Source organism: Pleurodeles waltl, chromosome 6, assembly GCF_031143425.1.
Source record: "Pleurodeles waltl isolate 20211129_DDA chromosome 6, aPleWal1.hap1.20221129, whole genome shotgun sequence".
NCBI lineage: Eukaryota > Metazoa > Chordata > Amphibia > Caudata > Salamandridae > Pleurodeles > Pleurodeles waltl.
Window position 1 is genome coordinate 1,049,774,027 of NC_090445.1, and position 21,671 is coordinate 1,049,795,697.

At 39.9% G+C, this 21,671-nt stretch overlaps 1 protein-coding gene across 18 annotated transcripts in view; it reads left to right on the plus strand.

Annotated features, from left to right (window-relative positions):
- The window catches only part of KCNAB2 (potassium voltage-gated channel subfamily A regulatory beta subunit 2), a 961,933-nt gene that overhangs the window by 150,336 nt on the left and 789,926 nt on the right, over nt 1–21,671 (plus strand). For 6 of the 18 annotated variants that reach the window (XM_069239974.1, XM_069239978.1, XM_069239982.1 and 3 more), the window contains exon 3: nt 16,982–17,048. The exons of 8 other annotated variants lie outside the window; for them this stretch is intronic. The gene's annotated coding sequence lies outside the window, so the exon portion shown is untranslated. Of the gene's footprint in view, nt 1–2,910; nt 2,937–16,981; nt 17,049–20,005; nt 20,032–21,671 lie in introns of those variants that run through there. 4 more of the 18 variants (XM_069239981.1, XM_069239994.1, XM_069239984.1 and 1 more) reach the window with 4 other exon arrangements.

Sequence of the window (21,671 nt, forward strand, 5' to 3'; positions counted from 1 at the left end):
GCATGACACCAAAGGGCCCCTTGACCCGAAAACCTGTTAGTCTAACATCAGAAGATTATAGATTTGGACCGAATGATCCATTCTTAATGAACTGTATAAATTATACAACTGCAAATGTAGTAGCGAGTGGAAAGGTCCGAAGACTACAGGCCAATCTGCACAAATTGTGCTGTCAATTCAATCCAAATCAGTACCTCTGACTTTGTATTAGCCTCCATTCCCTGGAGAATTGTCTGAGTCTCTCCTGGCAGCATCAGTATAAAAGTTTGTAAATAAATATTTTAAATACAGCGTCTGTGAGCCTGTATAGGTAAAAACAGTCAAGCTCTTCGAATACGGATGACCAAAAAGAAAGGTCTTATGGTATGTCGATTAAGTATACTAAGATGGCATTTAATCATTTGCAGCCCATCTTAGAGAAAAGTCTTCGTTTTCATCTTCCCCTAGCTTGGGGATTCAAGAAGGGGCGAGGGTGAGGAACGTATGTGATTCCTAAGCGTTAAAGAGCTCCATTTAATGATGCTATTCTGGCAAATCAAATGTCAGCGTCTAGAAGGAAATGCAGGTTCTCTTAAATCTCCTCGTATCGCCGAAACATCTGTGATGTCTAAGATAGAAATGCTATAATTAATGCAGTGTTTCCTGCAAGGCATGCTGGAGGCTCTTTATTTGGTTAATAAACATATTGACCAAATAAATATTATTTAAGGAATTTATAGTATGCTCTACTGCACACTATTGTGTGACTGTTCATAGAAAACTGGTGTGGAATAAGCACTGTCATGGGTGTTTGAGACCGTTTGTCCGTCTGAAGTTACTGAAGCATGCGGTGCTGTGTGCCCCTCCTGCAGGGGGTGGTTTCTGATTGTATTAAAACACGATTTACAAGTGTTTTCAAGATCTGGTGCGTTCTTTACAACAGAATTAAGTTAAAAAAAAAAAAAGTGAAAGGTCAGCTCATCATCGAGAATTATTCAAATTGGAGGCACAGCCTTGGGAAAACAGGCATTTGCAATGCAATGGGTCTTGCTTTAGCTAGAGCTATTAGCGTTGTAAATTCTTCACTGAACGTTTGTTGACACGTAAATTGAAAATGAGAAGTAAAACATTTGACATAAGTGAGTCAATTCAAAGCGGAACAGCTGCCATGAACGCAAAGAAGAGACACAAAAGGAAAAAGTTTGCTCGCAGTCAGACGTATCAGCAAGTGTGAAATTTTCCATGTAACAGAGTCGGTGTCCAAGGCAGTAACAGAACCACCCCTAAGAGGGACAAACGTCAAGCATTTACTAATGGTAACAAGGGATTTTTGAAAGGCAAGCCCATAAACGAGTGATAGTGATGAGTGTGTGGTGGGCATGGTTAAAAGCCCACAGATAGTTTACAACAGGTCAGAGCGCTTGCACGCTCGAAATAAAAAGGTGTTGGGCCAGTGTCAAACGCAGCTGTATTTGATAGTGAAGCCAATTTAAAAAACCCTAAAGGTTAAGGTGGAGAATAAAGGTGTAAGTAAGCTGAAGCCCAAACCTAACTCATCTTGCCCGCTAAAGAAAGTAAACTGGGGTGACTTTGAACAGCATGCAAAAACATGGAGAAAAGTGCCTCAGTCTTCATATAAAAATGAGTGTGGTTGCCTATGCGAGGCAACAGCAGTTTGCTCCAGTGACCAACATATTTCACTATTGTACAATCTATGTACTAAAAATAAAAAAAAGACTTAAAGTATTTGACGTCATTCCAAATTTTAAAGACGTAAGTTTCGAAGGATGTTAAACATATCTGCTTTTATGAGCTGAAAACCGGAGAAATGACCAACATTGATAATTATTCTAGCTGTGCAACAATTGTGATTTTAATGGCCCGTGAGGATCTTAAGAGATATGGTCTGGAGCTATTTTCTCTACTTATTATGGATTGTGATTTATAAAACCTCTACTGTTTTTGTCATGTAACTCAGGGTTAATGCCTATTCAATTGGACTTAGAATTGTACTCTCACAATGGTAATTCATTAGGTCATGTAAAATCTACTATATTTTTAATGTCTATGAGAGATTTGAAAGTCGAAATAATTCACAAAATGTTCTTCATATTATTCAAGTTCTTCGAAAGTAGTATGTAGCCAGGAAAGTCTTATTACACCACAAGGCAAAAGCTTTGAAGAGATATTGTCAGGAATGAATGATTGCTTTTAGGCGAATAGGCCTTCCAATGCACTGGGACTCTTTGTACAGAATAGTCATGGTTATAACTAATTAGAAAAATGTGGCAGGCTGAAAATTGACAATTTAATGCTGTTTGAAAAAATAGGAAATATTTTAATGGACAACAACTTTCTGGTGCTTGTTGGTGCTAATTCTGAATTCATATTAGAGCACAGCTAAATATGTGGTGCTAAAATGTGACCTAATTTTAGTATGCTATGTCACGTTTCGTGTTTGCAATCAAATCCTGCATTTTGAGTAGTATGTATAGACATCTGGGTTTTGATGTAAGTGATTGTAACCTACACACACTGTGGGAGAATTTTAATATGATTAGAGAACCTTACCTGGATGCTATTGTGATACTGACAGGTGATTTTAAATCCAGATGATTGGTTTGTGATTTGAATCGCGTATTTGACATGAGTACTTTATTACTACTAATACTTTACAAGGACATGGATGTGTTTTGTAGAGCGTTTCCTTAACTTGTGGAACAATCTGAAAAACTGGGAGATGTGTCCGTGTATTTACATATTATGTTGTCCCTATGTGTTACAAGATTAAGTATAGGACCTTTGATTGACTCAGGAGTTGACTGAGGATAGTGTGATTGAGAACTTGAATACACATTTTGAAAAGTATCTCTTGTGTTTCTTTCCAGCCTATGCAAATAGTTGGGGACACTGGCTTATGTGTAGAATTTGAAGGTAGAGTCTGCTTACATTGCAAGGTAAGGGGAAACTGAATGCCTTGTGGTGTGGATTTACATTTATAAGTTGGGATATTAGTAATGTAGTGTTTCTATTTCTTTATAACAGGATTTCTTTTCCTGTCTAGTGAATCTATTGATAATGACCAATGCTGGGTAGGAAGCACTGTGCATGGATTGAGCACTCATAGATTTTGTTGGGTAATTCTTGGGACTGGATGAGCATGTTTCTGTAACATGGTTGTGGTGATAGGAGTGCTGCATTACATAATATTTTAATTTTAAAGCTTCCCACTACTAATTACCATGCTATTTCTTTTATGGGTGAATAAAGTCTTCTTTGAGAAGGTACAGTTATTGGAGGTTTGAATCAGAATGATCCAGAGGTTTTCGACGATTGGTATTGACTCGCAGTTCATTCTGTTTTCGGTTACAGGAGACTTTGGTCAGAAGGGTGAGCTTGGTGGTGGCTCACATTTAAATTTGTTCAGATCACGGGTGAATTTAATTTTATGGGTAGGTTTGCACTAGATGGGATTGCCCCCCCTTGTACTTAATTTTGTTTTTGGGTTTATTGTAGCCCTGAAGAAGTCAGCTGCTACCCATGCAGCGATAGCGAAACACTTGTTGGTGTTATATTGTACATTGTAAAACTTTGGAAGATAAAATAAGGATAAGAAATTACGTTTACAAACACGGACTGTTTATCGTGTTTACATTAAGGAGGATATGAAATAGAAAAGGAGATCACTTATGGAACATTGATGAAACTATATGGTTGACATGAAGACTATCCAAATATGTGGGATGAAATAAATTAGGTTTGGAACAATTGGGAATGAATAAAGTTAGGCTCAATCACATATGGCGTGCTTGAAGCTGTTAAATTTAAATCCATATGAAACAGATTTGCTTTTGCAGGTTCAGGGTAGTGACTTTAAAGCCCTGAGGTGGTATGGCTTCATAAAACACTATTGTCTTGTGGCTGCAGAGTGGCATCTTTGTTAGCAGAGTGAAACTTGTTCTGCTTAAATGGGTGTTTCTCCAGTGACTGTTTGCATGCCCCACATATTGTTATGGTTCAGGAACAATCGTTATTATTTACATCGTGGTATTGGTCATTCACTTTGGACTTTGCTTTGAACCTTTTATGGTGGGCAAATACTTTGTCAGTTCTCCTGATGGATTATGGAGGCTGGTTGTATTGCAGATTTTTGGCAAAGGGGAATCATAAAACCTGTTCAGAAATAGGAGAGCAGAGAACATCTAGCCAATTACATATTTAATTCTTTATTAGATTTAATAGTAAAGATAGGTGTGCAAATTGTATTAAAGTGTCTTCAGAGCTGTATAATGCATTTTTTCACTGGATTCCAAGTTTGCTGCTTTGTCCACATATGTCCTAACAACAAATAGCAGCTTTAGGCAATTTGATTACAAGTATGGAGGACATTCATCCATTCCATTGATTAATTACATTTTTGGTAAAGGTATTCCACTGGCCTCTTTATGGTGCCTCATTGTTTGCACTTGAAGGTAGAGCTAGAGGGTCAGAATTAGAAAATCAGTGTCTGAAAATATTATTTCATTTTCCCGCTAACTCTGACTCAAGCACTGAAATTGGATTTAAAGTTAATCAATTGTAGTTAAACAGCTGCTGAGAACTATTGCTAGCTAACACAGAAGACAGAGGGATTTTAGCTACTTATCTCAAAATGCCGCGTTGCCCAGTTTCTTATAAATTTGGGGGCAGAAGAAGCCTTCCTCTATAGATTAGTCCTCTTGACAAGAGTATGCGACTAGAGATCTTGCAGTTAAGAATAGGGATTAATTACCCTGTTGTTATTGTCAAAGCATATTTTTAAAATAGATTTTTAAAGCACAGATTTCTCGTTGAATTCTTGTGATGTTTGTTTTAGGAATTCTGTTTTATCGGAGTGCTTTACAGCATGTCCTGATAAGCGAATACGTAGATAAAATTGTTGCAGTAGGTGTGAGACTGTGGACTCCTGTTAGGCATTTTTTGTCTTGACACAGTTGTGTCATTGAGCCTGGGCCCCAGCACCGCCTTCCAAGAATCCAAATAGGAGGGCCTAGATTGAACAACGATAATCGAGGAACCGAGTAAAGCCTTCACCTCACGGCTCTCCTTTCATCTGTTTTTGGAAGGGGGAAGGTGGAAGGGGAGTACCCCCAGTCACAGATCTGGGTTTAATCCATTGTTATTTTGCCTGCCACATCACCCCAGTTCAGACCCAGCTATATGCAAATCAGTCTTGACCCTGCTCCCTATGGGAGCAGTCCAGCCCGAACTGCTAAGCCAGGTTCTCCCTGGACAAGATTCAAGCATTCTGGGACCGGTTTCAAGATATCACCCTTCATCAGCCAGGCTAGCTTGAATCCTGTCACGTAGCAAGCAAGGGACCCATGTCTGAGCATACCGTAGCAACTTAGGGTACACAAGGCACTATCACAAAATAAAAAGGGCTTACCCTTGCCACTTAGGGCACCCAAGGCAATATAAAAAAATAAATAAAAAAAACACTAATCACCAATGTTAGAAATGGGGTTTCTGGTTGGCAGTCAGTTTGCACTCTATCTAAGCAGGGACCCTCACTCTAGTCAGGGCAATGGAGATACACACTTAAGATAACCCTTGCTCACCCCCTTGGCAACTTGGCACAAGCAGTCAGGCTTATCTCAAAGGCAATGTTTAAAGTATTTGTACCAACACGCACAGTAATACAGTGAAAACACTACAAAATGGACACTGCACCAGTTCAGAAGAATAGGTAACATTGATCTAAATCAAACAAGACCAAAATGACAAAAATCGATCATACACAAGTCAAGATATGAATTTTTGCAAGAATAAGAGTCTTACTCCATTGAAAACAATGGAAAAGTTGATTTTATACAAAGTACCTGCTTTGCGTAAAAAATAAAGCTGCACAGGAGAGCGTGCGTCAGAAAAGTCAGCAATGCGTCGATTCCTTACTTGCAAGTGAGGCTGTGCGTCGTTTCTTCTCCGGTCGGGTCGGCGGCACGTTGTTTTCCTCTCCCACAAGAGAGCTATGCATTGATTTCCAGTCAGGGCACCTTGGATCCACACAGGTTCATGGATGACTTTGACACCCAGCGATGATGCGTGAGAACTCCGGTTGCACGGTGTTGGAAAACAGTGCTGCGTGGGGTTTGCGTCATCAGCAGCCGCAAGCGGGTGTTGTGTCCTTTCTTCAGCCGTGATGAGTCGCTCTACCAGCCGCGATGCAGGTGGAGCGTCGTTTTTAGCCATGAAGTGGGAGGCGTGGCGTTTTTCAGCTACGTTGCAGGTGGTGCGTCAAAACGTTCCCTGTTCCCTGTTCGGTGTTCTGTGTGTGTATTTCAGTCCTTGTTCTGCCAGCTTCACCTCTCAAGGGCTGCATGGGCACCACGTGGTAGGGCAGGAGTCTCAGCAGAGAGTACCGGTGCTGGCAGAGGAAGTCTTTGATGGCCCTGAGACTTCAAAACAGGAGGCAAGCTCAATGCAAGCCCTTGGAGATTCTTAACATGCAAAAATTGTTAAAGTGGGGTCCGGAGAGAGATGAAGCCCGTTCTGTGGACTAGTTGCCCCGTGGTTGTCTTTACCTTTGGCTTGGACTGCTGGATCCTGGCCATCAGGCAGGATCTGTGGGACTAGTTAATCTGGCAGGCCTTGTAAATCATTAATTTTCAAGAATTACTCCTTATCGGGCTCTTCGATAAATGTGATCCTGGGCAGTATGTCCTGGCTCTTTTCAAACATTTTCATTATGGGAGAACTAGAACAGTTGGGTACTTGTCTTTAGTTCTGCTCTCCCAAGGCGTGCTTGCGGGCGTCCTCATCGTCTCACCATCCCTTATTCCTTGTGGAGGGGGCTATACATGTTTTACCGGACCTCATTTGGGAGTAAAGGTTTTAGTTGCACAGAGTGGGTTTGCGGTCCTGTCTTGTCTGCCTCCTTAGTGGTACAAACACTTCTAGCAGTGCTGGTTTATACGGGCTGGAATGAAGACTATGCACAAGCTGGAATAAACGTTATGCCGTTAGGGGGCTATGCATCTAGAGGGGTATAGGGGAATCCCCCCCAATAATAAGTGAAATAGCGGATGCAGGAGCAGGATTGAGTTTGATCAATTCGATTTTGGCACAGGCTCTTTATCACAGGTTGCTGCCAGTAAGTGGCATTCGGTTGAAACATCTTTTAGCTGTAGATGTTCTGCACAGCAACCATGGACTGCAAAAAGATATATTGAGTTTAGGGAAAACAGTCATTCGTATACATGGGCTAAGGGGGATGTATGTATTCAGGCTAGAACTGTTTTGAAGAGAATTAGTGTAAATGGCAGTTCTGGAGGAAAAAGGTAATGGTCTACTGCCTTTGGAAAGTAGAAGTGCCCTAAATTGGGAAGCTGGATTGTGGATCTGAGCTCACAAGCAGTCCTTAAATACTTGTCGATACGAAAGAATCGAGATGGCAACATTTGAAAGAATCTTGTCTCCGTCATAGAATGTGAGTGTAGGAAGTGGAATACAGGACACATTGCAAAAAAACCTAGTTATGTAATTGCTGAAGGTCTGTGTGTTGAATACCTCAGACCAGTTCTACATTCAAAAAGCAAATTTCATGAAACAGCTTATTACTTTACTACGCCTAATCTATCTAAGAATATATGAACATTGCCGGATAGGATGTGGGACCTGGAGGGGGAAAGTAATGTACATGAGGGGTAATCTTAATAGCAAACTCCACATTTGCTGGGAGGCGTATTCTGGATGTAATTAGTATTTAGAGATCTGTCTCTTAATGGTGTTCCTTGACAAAGTTGTCTGTTTCTGATATACCCATTAAATGCAGCACAATTAGATATTGCATTGCCCTTGAGGAGACCCTCTGAATTTTACATGTAGGATTCTGCAAACCTCGTGTGTGGGGGAAAAACATTTTTTCCTAAATTATTCCTATTCATGGGGGCTCTTAGAGAAGTACCTGGAGTCACAGGTAAATACTTACTTGCAGAGACATGGATGTCTCGAACAGTTGCAATGGGAACATCATTAAGAACTGTAGAGTGCAGAGGGGACCTAAGAACCTGATCAATAACCTGCAGAGCTTGAGACTGAGCCAAATTTACACACCAATCTAAACACCCAGGGTAGTATAAAGGAAACCTTCTGGTTCATTGGCAGTACGATTTAAATAGGCAGACTTGGCTGCTGAGGCATCTGAGAAGGTAAAATTAAGGCGGGACAGGGTTGAATTGGCTAAGGAGTGGATTTGCCATTTACAAAAACCTGTTCACATATAGGTTAATTCCATTAGAATATAATTCCATTTACTAGCAGTTTGAAATCCACGCTCTAAAATGTTTGTTATACTTGTAATTATGTTATTTAATGTGGAGAACATATTGGTGAGTCAATGAATACTCTTTTCGCATATGTTCTTGTATTAGAACACTGTTGTATTTAAAATGCATAACATTCCCCAGAGTCAATATCAACTGGGAAAACTGCTTTCAGTTTGAATAGCGCTCCTACAGTTCTTTGTTTTATAGAAGTATTACACCTATACATTGATTGGCCTGCACAACATGTAGGTTCGACAGGCTGTTTGCATTTGCTGCCCACCATCTATAGGCCAACATTGAAAACATTGTTTTCTATTACAGAGACAACATACATGAGTAATAAATGAAGACCATTTTTTAATCAGATGCACAATAATAGAAGATTTTCTTTGTTCTTCTTCTTCATACAAAAAGCGCAGCCAGCATGTTTCACCCTGTGAAAAGCTTTATCAAGACATGGTCCGTTTTGAGAAAAATCCCAACAAGACAAGTGTAGTGGGTTCTGGAATATTGATGTACTCAAGCATTTGCAAGTTTCCCTCTCTCATACATCACAAACACGTGGTTTTGGACAACTCGAGGTTCATACTCTACATAAGTTTTCCAATTAGATGGTTGCTGTTTTTGCCAGAACCCATTACACTTGTCTTGTTTGGATTTTTCATTCTAACCTGTTGCACCACCGCTTCTTTGTGCAGCTTTTTACCTAGCACCTATAGCTACTCAGTATGCTGCTGGGGTGCCTTCATGTGCTCTTACAGCCTGCCTGTGCCTCATCCCCTGCATGCCCTCTTCGTGTCCATGTGTGTCTGTGTGACACCAAAGGCAGTGCTGAGGCTGGTATTGAAGATCCCATTGATCCTGAAGGCTTCATCGACAGCCAGATTTGAAGAGACGGAGGCACAGTACAGCAGAAAGAGCTTGTAAAGCAGAACGCTCTATTCATCTTGTCACCATTAATATCTTAGCAAAACCACCTCCGCCAAAGAATCTAGACACACTCCCTTGCAAGAGAAGACTTGCCTTTAAAGAAGATCTCTCCTCCGACGCTCTTTTGGGACCAGAGCTAAAGAGGCAAGGGGTTAAAGGCACTTGCCCTCTCCCATATCTTCCACCACTGCCTCCACCATCCACCTCCCTACACCTATGACACCACCTCCTGCTTCACCACCACACTCATGCACTTGACCTCATCTGCCTTCACCAGAGTCGCCTGAGTGGTCCCACATGCTTCTTCCGACCCAGAAAGTCCATATGGCCAGCCCTTAGATTCAAGAGGAGTGAATGACCATTGGGGCGACTAGAACAACTCCGTGGGAGATCCTGATTTATACCCTAACCTGATTTTTCCTGTATGACGCCACAGTCTACCACGAGGTCTTCCTGGGGTCCTCTCAGGGGTGTGGAACTTAATAAAATATCTACTTGTCGATGGGACAGGGTATTTCATAAATATACTTGTCCTGTAAAAAAATCTATTTGTCCCTTTGGTGCCTTGTAGTGCGGCAACAAATTATAGCAGCAATCTCACTATATAAGAGTTCTGATAATAGCCTCTCGGGCTAATACTATAGTAGGGCTTGAATTCTGCCATTTCCCTTATTTTGACACCTTTTTACAGCTCTACGTACTGGGCCTGGAGCTAGTGGTAAGCAGAAGTTCAAAAGGTTTTCACCAGCTTGTCTCTGATCATTTTTCCATACTGAGAAAGGTTGGAAATTTACTCCTGACAAGGGTCAGAAGTACAATTTCTTCCAGGGTTGAGGAAAAAGGTTTATAGGGAAGTGAACTTGTAAGCGCTCAACTGACTTTCGCATGGGTATATCTACAAATGTATGTTTGCTTGTGCTAAAAAAAAAGGTCAGAAATATTTTCTAGGAGTACAGTGTCCTGGTCTACTTCTGTAAATTCTTGTGAATTCATTAATACGTAAACCTGAACTAATACACAGACATATGCCATGTGTGAACTTTTGTGCCTTTAGAAATCGGGCCCCTAATTGTGTCTGATGTTAACCGAGACCTTTTGTTTTTATTAAAAATGTATTAAAATTATATCCATGTATCGTCTGTTTTCCCTGTGAATGACTGCAACCTGCTCTTTCACAAGGAGCATATAGGGTCACAAAGTAGTCTTGTTCAGTGCCAGGAACTACTGCTACAATGTGTGCTTTTAGAGACCAAAAAATATTTTTGTTAATATTTATTACAATGTTGAGGTCCCAGCAGCTCCCACAACAATAACGTTTTGTAAATGTCATGTCAAAACAAGACACACATTGACAAAACCAAAACACTGATCTCTGTTGTCGGGCCTGTTGGCTTTGCCAGTACTTGTTTCTTTTCATGTTTCCCATAATCTTGTTGAAACTGGTTACACTGATGTTCCATTATGAAGCTTCTTTTGGAAATACTAGCATGCATCAACACATTTTGCTAAATGATACTTCAAAGAAATGGTACCTAAAAATTCAGTAGTTTAGCAAAAAGCTTTTTTCCTCAATTGCATTTTCTTATGAACATTTTATTTTGTAAACAAAGAATCACCAATCTTGCTTTCAAGCTTCTGCAAATATTTGCATCTAATCAGAGAGCATTTAGGTAGCATTATATGTAGCATCTTATTGTTAAACTTTGCAAACCTATAACCACATGTTTTTTGTTTTTGTTTTTACTGGAACCGCTGTCTGTAGTGCAGTCCGAGCTCACGCTAATAAGAAAAGCTTTGCATTAATGAACCATAACTACAGGTTCGAACAGCATTAACATATAGACACAAAATAATGACCTTTATTGCAGACAATTCCATTCCCTGCTCCATAATGTGGTACTGTAAATTGGCAGCCAAAGAGATTGTGCTCCAGGGAGTTTGGGCCCACATGTCCCTAGGACAAAATAAACCTGAAAACTTGTTCTCCTTGACCCCAAACAATATGTCCTGGGCTTCGGCTATAGGAATTTCACACCCCTGTGAGACACCACAAAGTGGACATATTTGTGGTGCAGGAGGACTACCTTAAGGAAACTCTCTCCAAGTCTGAACACACAGCCTAATTTCTATCCACGCTTAAAGTTATACTTAAATCTACCTCGACAATGTTAAGTTGGTAATTGCTCTGATGTGGACATCTAGGATAAAGAAGAAGTTCAAGCCCGCCACCAGCAATCCCATCTACATTAAGGGTCATAGCTTCAATGACTCCGTGGTACTTCACACTAGAGAGCCTTACTTAACCAAAGGTACAGGCGATGTCCCTTGGCCTGATAAGGAGAGCACACTCGTCAATGACTCAGGCAAAAGAGTGGTGCAGCCACACAGTGGTGCATAGCCAGTTTTGTCAGACTCCTCTCCAGGATTCAGAGGGAGGAGATTCAGGAACTTGTCAGACAACTTTGAGACAAATGTAGAAAGATGAAGTAGGAGATAATGTCCGAAGGTAAGATCATGTTAAATGCTAACATTGGTTGTGTGCTTGACACTGTGGACAAGGCATCCAGGGCCTTAAAACTAGCATTGTCTTCAGAATACGTTCCTTGCTTTGCATTGCTGGGTTCAAACGTAAACTCCAGCAGCTTCCCCTTAACCTCCCATTGTACGTGGCACATATTTTTGACTCTGAGATTGAGGAATTGCTGGAAAAGATAACGGAAACGGAGATAGCTAAGTCAAGGGGTGCCGTGCAAACTCCAGCTGCAAGAGACAATTTTTGTAAACAGCTGCCCAGTGGTGGAGCGAAAGTTACATCCCCATAAAAGCTGCAGTCGTATCAAAAACAGGAACAACACACCTTCCCTCAGTAGGTGAGCAGAGCACACAGCAGGGATGTATCCAGGAAAAAAAGGTGAAGGCCAAAGGTGGCTTCAGTAAAGAAGTGTATTCCTCTAAGCAGTGACACTCCCTACCTACCCCCACAAGGCCTGATTACTTGACACTAGTTGGTGGAGAATACAAGATTTCCTCTTTAGCTGGAAGGAAATCTCATCAGACTAATGGGTTTGCCACAACTACTGTCTCAAACTTCTCATGTACCCCCACCATCTCCAGCTCCTCGAGGAAGAGGTACAGGTGCTCCTCCACAAGGGGGAGATTGATTTCCCACGTGCCTCTATGGCAAAGAGAGTGTACTATTTACTTCCTCATTTCAAAAAAGGCTGCTTCCTCAAGCCTATCCGAGACCTCAGGCTTCTCAACAGATATGTAGTTTTGGAACATTTCCATATGACAGTCCTGGGAGATATCATGCCTCTGCTCTGAGAAAGCAGCTAAATTATGACATTTTCCTCAGACTCTTGCTTCCACATACCCATTCACCTTGCCCACATTATTACCAGATCCTTTCTGGGTCACCACAGGGGGTGTTCACAAAGTATCTAGTGGTGGTGGGTGTCCATCTGCGAAGTGGGGCACTCACATCTTGCCCTATCTCAACATTTGACTGATCAAGGTTGAAGGCAGACAGTCATGCCAAACACACTCAATCTGGTACTTCTCTGCTCTACAGCTTGTAAGAAATGCTACCAATTATCACCTCCACCGATCCAATCCTTCCTTTGATCTGTGCCGAACGCAGTTATAGGGAAAACCTAGCCCGAGGACCAGTGTATGTTGCGTTCCTGCTGCTGCTTTTTCATCCCAATCTTCAATTCACGATCAAAAGTATCATGCACTTTCTGGGGATAATCGCCTTCTATATTTATGTTATAACGCATGCCAGGCTTTACATGCGCGCAATACAATAGTGGTGTTCAAAGCAGTGGTCACAGGTGGAGGATCACTGGGAAGATGTACGGTTGGTGGAGGCCAGCACTAAGCTCTTTCTGCATTGGTGGGATAGCAACAGCTTGTTACATAGCAGGCCCTTGTCAGACCCACTTCCGCAGGTGACCATTACCACTGGTGCATTCCTCACAGAAGTGGAAGTGCATCTTCACACCATGACTGTACAGGGGTGTGGGCCCTTTAACACCAGGGCTTCCTCATCAGTTATCTAGAACTAATGGCCATTTGCCTAGTTCTCACATCCTTCTTCTCAAAATATACGCCTCATGTATGCTAACGTCCAGGACACTATGTGCTATCTCTTACATCTGCAAACATAAAGCTTTTTCTACACACCAGTCTGCTTACATCTCACTGTTGTAGTAGCTTATGTGCACAACAGGGAACATTAATTTCTCTTCAGAATTCCAGTAGTTGAGGCTTTCATGTAGCGCTCGAGTGTCATACCTCCTCCGATATCTCCTGCCTCAGGAGAGTCTCAAAATAGTCCTCACAAGGCTAACGGGGTAACCTTTATACTCATGTACCATATAGTACCATTCCTGGAAGATAGCATTTTTATTGTACATAACCTCCCTCAAGTGCATTAATGAGGGGGCAGCACTTACCTTAAAGGAACCATTCAGGTTCACCATGATAGCGTTGGGGTCAGGACCAACCCAGGTTTCACATTTTCATTTTAAGCAGACCATGAAGCTCTCAGTCATCTTTCCACAACAAATTCAGTATTAGAGTTTTATACACACTACATGTCAAAAAAGCTTTTATGTATTATATTGAAAGGACCAAGCATTTTTGCTAGTCAGATCAGCTCTTTGTAGCCTTTACATAGTCTTATAAGGGTCATCCCATCTCTAAGGCCAGCATAGCAAGATGGATAGTCAAGTGCATCCATACTCACTACCATAAAGCTAAGAGTGTCTTACATGTATCTCACAGGACACAGTTCACTTGTTTCTTAAGAAACCATCTGCTAGTTTATATCCATAGAGCGGCAACATGGTTAATGCCACGCCCTTTTACTAAGCACTACTGTGTAGGCATTATAGTAGCTAGCTAGCAGCTGTGGTTGGCCATACACTTCTATGGTCTTTGTTCCAGATATCTACAACATCTACTCCAGAACTATTGCTTATAGAAGGTACTGCTTTGTAGTCTATGCAGAGTTTGTGTATCTATAGATGTAATTGATATGAACGGACAATGTTACTTACCCTTTAAGCAAGTTTGTGATATGTATTGCGGTTGATTCACATGCACCCACCCTCCGAACCAGAAGCTTGTAATATCACATCTCTTCTTTTGTTACCCACTTAACACTGCATAGTACTCAGGTCTCACTCACTCCGAATACATTCTCATCCACTGTGAGAAAAACAATTTAACATGGAGTCTGTGCCCTTACCCATTGCGGCTCAAGGGAGGAGTCAAATCACAGCATGGTGCTCAAAAGACTTCTTTGAAAACAACAACTTGCAAACGTCTGAGCCAAAGACTATCTGGCAGGAGTAAGCAAAACGTGTATGTGCAGTACAACATGCTAAGAACAGATTCTTACAGGTTAAAGTAACGTTTTCCTTCATCTATACTTAAGTAATTTTGATGTTTAGTCTGCCTCCAATCTTACTGCATGACATCAACACCAAGATTGTCATAGCATTACTGTCGGTGATGTTAACAATAAATTGTTTTTAAAAAGTGGTCTGCAATTGGTAAGCCTGTGTGACGGTGGGAGATTTAGACACACCTGACTTCACCTTGCGGTTTGCTGGCACGTACCAACTCTTAGTGTCATGAGGGAAGATGTTATAAAATAAATTAAATGTGGGTGATGAAAAGTTAAGGAAATAATGTACACCTTTTTTCTAACCATGTCTGGAATTTATAAGAACTATTAAGGAGTTAGAAAAAGTGTGATTGACCAGTTAAAAAAAAAAAAATGTGTATTTTATTTTTCTAAAAACTGAACAGGGAAAATTCCTCTTTGCATCCTTCTGAAGATGATGAATACAACTGAATAAAAAGAAAATTACGACCTCCAGCTTAGCATTGTTTGAGCTGGCTTTCTTATAGTAATATCATTTGACATACCCACTAGTCCTTCGTGTTGCCTTTATTTCTGAGAGATGGAAGGGCCTGCCTGCTAATTTGCCTTTGATCTCTCAGATGCTGTGAACACATTTAACCTTAGCGAAAACTCATTGAACTTAAATTTATGGTACCAATAATATGTCTGCTAACACTAACACAAATAAAGCCTTTTAAAATGCAGCACTATTACAAGTATGACTTACTGCAGGTCAAGCTAAATACCCTAATGCGTGTGCTTCTGTTTTTGCGAAGATTACAGCATCAAACTTTTATGCTTGCTTGGCACTCGCAACATGTTTTAAGACTTGGCATAACCACGAGACCTTTAGTTTAAGCAGTATTAATTTGCGGTTGTCTGAAACGCGGAGGGATTTAATAGAAATGAGCATGGTTTACTAATTGTATTTATGTGTGCACGAGGTGGAAAATAGCATTGAATCGAAACAATGTAATATACTAGAAAACAACAAAATAATATTATGAAGTTAACTGGAATTAAACCCCGTCAATGTTTTTTTAATAAAACCATTCAGAAGGATAGCTGTTCATTATTACTAGATTTTACATATGAACTGCATTTATCGGTGCATGCATAATCACGTTGAAAGTATAGCAATACTTATAGATTCTTTAACAATGACAGATTTGATCTGTTCAGGAAGTTGGCAAGCAGTGCAGTAGTTGTCCTAGAACTAAGCACAGCAGATTCAGCTTGACTGGAACATTTTGCCTGCACCTGATCATCCATTCATCCATTCATCCTTGTTTTGCTGGCAGTTGTCAGAAATGTATGCTTGAACATTGTCTATTTACTCAAACATTTGCCTGCGTTTACCTCACTTTTTAGACAACTTTTCCAATTCTGTGATTGTCTACGCTTTTATTACTTTTTTACTATCAGTATAAAAACGAACAGCAATAACTCAATAGGGTTCGGCTCTACACTGTTGAACTATTGTCTTTGACAGTTTTTATTGCTGAGTGCATGTGTGAAAATGCACCTGCATGCATTGCTGGCAATACTGCAATTTTGTTTTAAGGAGACCCTTCTTAACATGGCCTCCATGTATCGAGCCGCATACATTTGTCATGACAGGTGTCATGATGCATGGCAGTCATTAGTTTTCATATGGCATTATAGTGGGCAGAAAGACCACTCATTGTTTATTATTGGGGGACATTATTCTCACTCTCATGTATTTGCTTTTTATTTGTTAGCTTGTGTGGGCATTTGTTTTCCTCTTCTTGTGATGTCCCTCTCCTGGAGCATGACCTCATTACTTGTGTCCTTCCATTACTTACTTTTCAAGCAGTCCCTTTTGTTGGTTAAGCACTCCACGAGAGTTCATGAGTTTTCCAGCTGTCATTTTTGTGTGCTTCTCACTCCCACCCTGCTTTTTGTTGCGCTCTCTCTGCTGTATGCTTTTCCCCTGCCCACCCCTGTGATGCTCTCACCCTCATTTGAGTCTCCCCGCTTTGCTTTCTTGCCTGCATGCTTTTTCTCCAAATCCACCTCACTCTCTCTAGCCTGTGTCCTTATTCCTCTTCCCCGGGCTCCATGTTGCTTTCTCTCTCTCTCCATTTTGTGTACTTTTTCTACCCTATGTGTTGCATTAACCGTCCACCATGCTGCTTCTCACCACCCGTGCCCTAGTCTATTCACCCCCACTCAGACCCCTGTATTGCTTCCACCTTGCTCCCACAGTGTTGCTTCTGCTTCCACGCCCGTCCTTACTGCTGTTTACAAATAAAAGTTTTTGTGCATACCTAAAAATGGCATGGCTGTTACTTAAGTTTTTTTTAATCGTTTCTCCTTTTTTGTTAAGCTGTACAGCATCGGAAATGCTGCACAACATCGCTGAAGATTATTGACAAAGCCATTAGATTCCAAAGGTGAGACCTGTTGGCTTTACCAACGTTTGTTTTAACTAACCGTTTTAAGGTGGCGGACATCTACGTTAGAACAGTAAAATTAAATACGGAAAAAGTCACTAGGCTGTGCATGTGAAGCCCCCAAAAAGGATCCACTTTGCATCTGCCAGCTCCTCGTAAAAAAAAACATAAATAAGAAGGAAAAATAACATAGGGAGTAGGAAACTGGGGGAGGTGGACAAGCAACAGAGAATACATGAAGTACAGAAAAAAAAACATTGAGGAAGGAAAAAAAGTAGCATACGGAGCAGGAAGGGGAGCTGGGTAGGAAGAAATGAAAAATACGTTTGGCAGTGGAGGTGAAACTGGGTCCAGAAATGAAGGAAATTCATGCCTTCTCTCGGAGTGTTATATAGAAAATACCTAAGAATAGTCAAAGCCCATCGGTCTGGGCTTTTATAAATTAAAGTGTAGTTATTAGCTATTTTATGTTTGGTTGATTCATTAAGTCACCCACTAACCTGTCTGCAATCACTCATCCATATAGTCTTAAACTAATATACTCATTCTATCTTTTATCCATCTACCCACACAAACTTGACAATTGGTGGAGAAGCACTTTTTTGTGGATGTTGATCAGCATTACTCGAAAAAAAAACATGACAGACCGAATTCTTGCCTTCTTTTGGCTTTACTCTAACATGCATATATGTGCAAGAATATCACACAAAAAACGCTGTCCAGTGGGCATATGTTTATGTAGAGTTTAAAGTGTCATAAAATTGCATCTCCTTAATCTCAATTGTTGTTTGGCCTTTTGTAGGCCACCAGTCCGCAGATACCTGAGTGTCCGCAACATATATTCAAGGGGTCGGTAACTGTTTAGAAATGTAAATAATATAAGTGAATTAATAAAGTACTTAAATATAAAGAAGCAAAAATTTAAAAAAAGTTTTAAAATGCTCTGCAAATGTGATGGAATTTGATATTGGAAGCTCGTTAGGTTGATATCCTTATCTCGATTTGAGGGAGCCGTACTAGTGCAGCAAACTAAATGTATCATGGACGACTAGTGGCTTAAATTGAAGAAGCAGTAGTAAGTGGCAACAAAAAGAGGGTATGCATTAGGAGAACAAAAGACAGTGATGTGTGGTTGTGTCTTAAAAAGCACTTCATCTTTTGGAAATAAAAATGCATTTTGAAAAGCTCCAACTTTCCCAATAAAATTACAATTGTGATTATCCAATTTTTTGTTTATGAATCAAATAAAATATTCCTTATTTTGTATATATGTTGGGTGCATATTTGTTTCTGTATTTTTGTGTATTGCTTTGAGTTTCAAATCATGAGATTTGCTTGGGTGGGGAACGTTTGCTTCCAGTAGTGATTCAGTGGGGGTCCACAGAGGTCAAAAGGTTAAGAATGGTTGGGCTAGGCGATTAATGCTGAAAGTGGAAACTCTTTTTGTGAAGGTCTCACCTGGGCTTTTTCAACTGCTCTCTTACACAGTTGCCTAGAATTGGAGACTGAAAGTTGTAGTTTACAGCCCAAAAGACTCTTTTGGATCAACTCAGTCTACATTTTGTAGTATCTAATGTAGTACTACTGGCATCTTACAAAAAGCTATTTAGAAACCTATGACCAGAGATCTACACCTTTCCTATTATTTCTGTGTAGAGATCTCTACCAAGGTGGCTGGAGTCTCTGAACACATATGTTGTGTTTTATATTAAATGCAGGAAGCACAAGGTGGAGTGGTTGGAAAATTGGGAGTACTTAACAGAAGGGTTTAAGGAAATGTAGGGCTTTAGGGAGAGACATGCTAAAGATAAATACACCCACAAAAGAGTTAGACCTTTGCTATTCCCACACTACACTTCTAAAGTTACTACATCTCTTCAAGTGTCAAAAAGGGTGCACATGCAGTCCAGCTGAGCCTCGTAGAATTTCAAGCACTACCCATGGCCACTCATGGGTATATTTCAACATAGTCCAGTAGTAAGCAATGGAGGCAGAGAATATTTACTTATAAGCTTAATTATAAAATAAATTACATTTTAAACTTAACAAAAAAATACATTCATTGAACAAGTAAATTTTAACAATTTACTGTGTATCAAGTAAAAATGGTAGTGAGGGTGAGAATATTTGTCAAATTGTTTTAAAAGTGTAGAATTTAATTGAATGTATTTAAATTAATATTTATTTGATATAATGACTGATGTGTAGTCAGTTTATTAGTTCAAGGCAATATATTAAACTAATTTACATTTATGTTATACATTAAAACGTTTTTGTATTTTTCAAGTAGGAAAAACGTGAATCATTTTCTGTACTTTACTATTGGGAGATATCTACCACAGAAGTGGTGATCTCCACCTACATGTCTAGAGTTACTAGTAGTAAATTTACACTTTTAAATCCTCATAGAGGATGCTCCACCCCTTGATTTCACATGGTGACTTATACATCTACAGCTAAGCGTAAATCTGTACTCAGATGTAGCGAGTAGCAGAATAGTGTAGGGTCACACATAGTTGTGTATCTATCTATCTATCTATCTATCTATCTATCTATCTATCTATCTCTATCTCTCTCTCTCTCTCTCTCTCTCTCTATATATATATATATATATATATATATATATATATATATATATATATATAAATATATAAATAAATAAATTGTGAATGAGATCCAGAGTTTCTTTAACTAAGAGAGGATTTTCAGGACTGTGGAAAAATCCTGCTAAGTGCTTAAATCCTCAGACCCGTTGCACTGCTTATGTATGTAGCTAGCCAACCGATCCATGTGTGTGTAAAAGGGAGTGGCCCTGTGAACACGGGTATGACCCCGCCGTTTTCCTTTCATTTCAGTGACGTGCAGCTTACACATTTCAGGGAAACTAACCTGAGGAAAGCGATTGCATAGGAAATGCAACTCAAGTTTATACAGAGAGCAAAATGTTTTTCTGAAAGCACAAACAGCCTCTGTGTGCTTGCAGGTAATAAAATATTAACAACATTTCGAGATAGGAATTAATACTGAGAAGTGCAGTTTGTGATGTAAAACGTCAGGAAGATGGCTCTGATGTCACTAACTGGTGGCATCAGACCCCATTGAAAGAAACATTAAAAATGTAACACAAGGAACAGTTATGTGAAACTCAGACATGGCACTACCCTGCAATCTTAGTGCCTTATAAATATTTATTTGGGATTTATATTGCTGAGTGACAAATAATGCTGATGTGGAATACAAACATTACAAAGGCTATTAATTCACGAGAGGGAAATCGAATTCAAATGTCACAGAAAGACAACACACTTTTTAATTTTTTGTAGGACAACGTGAACTTTGTGGGATTTTATGTTTAACTAGAAGCTGTTCAAAGAGGTATTTTCTTATTTAGGCCTGTTTCAAAGTATTGCAAGCTGTAATGATCTCTTGTTCGAAATCAGTAATGTTCATTCGTCCAGATTTGTTTGGGTCTTTCATTCACGGGTGAATTTACGAAGCCTTTTGTTTGATGCTAGCATTTTAGTAATTTGCAGCCCCTTAAATTGCTGCTGTTAAACCATATTTATTTCTTTAATCCGTGTGCATTTCAAATAATATGAAAACCCAGCCATGTCAACACCCCCCATCAACCTGAACTCCTATCCGCAGCTCCTTCAGACGCCTATGCCTTTCATGCTAGTGAAGAACTAATAACAGTTCTAATGAGCACAGCATGAGACAAGAAGATTTTATGGCAGTAGCTGGTTGGGAAGGGGGCAAACACAAGAATAGGAAGGAAGGTAATCGATTTATGAGTAGGGAAGTTAGATAGACAACAAAGCCATCCAGTCTTGAGCAAGAGTAGGAGCCAAAGCCCAATCTATGTATATATCATATTTCGGAAACAATAGGTCTAATAAACAGGCAGCTAAAATTGTCTGTAACAGAGACTTAAACAATGATATGGGGGCCACTCTTGTATCATTATCAAGAGTTAGTCAAATAACACTTACAAGTGAGGCAGTTGAATGCACTAGATCCATCGTATACATTCCATGCATCACAGGACGTAAAAAAATGAAAGATTGTAAGTAAAGACAACCAGAAACCATAAATTGTAGTAGAACTCCGTGAACATGTTCTAAACAAGCCATTGAGTAAGCTTCATGGACAGCTTGGCCAGTTATGTGATAAATATCAGAGCTCTCACTTATGGAATGGTATGCTTTTCATTTTACATACTAGTCTTCTCTGGAAAAAAAAAAAATTCCCATTCCAGTCACAGTTTATTTCCCCTCTACCATACTTAATTTTGATTATTCAGAATGCTCACCGCTACTCATCTTTTAGAGCTGCATTTGTCCTGAAGGTGCTCCATACACAAACTGCTAGCTAGCCATGATTTGACTCTATTAAACTGTAATGTTTTTTTCATCAAATAATTTAGAAGAAAACATAGTTCTTGATCAACAAATTTAACAACCGTCAAGAAAGAAATCCTAAAAATATATAGTTGAGGTGAGCCTCAACATCAAGAAGTGAAATAAAGGGCCTTCTTGCGTTTATTAGCAAATGTCCAAATGTTTATACAAAAAATGAACATTTTAGAAAAACACATTGTTTTTATCTATCTGATTAACATTT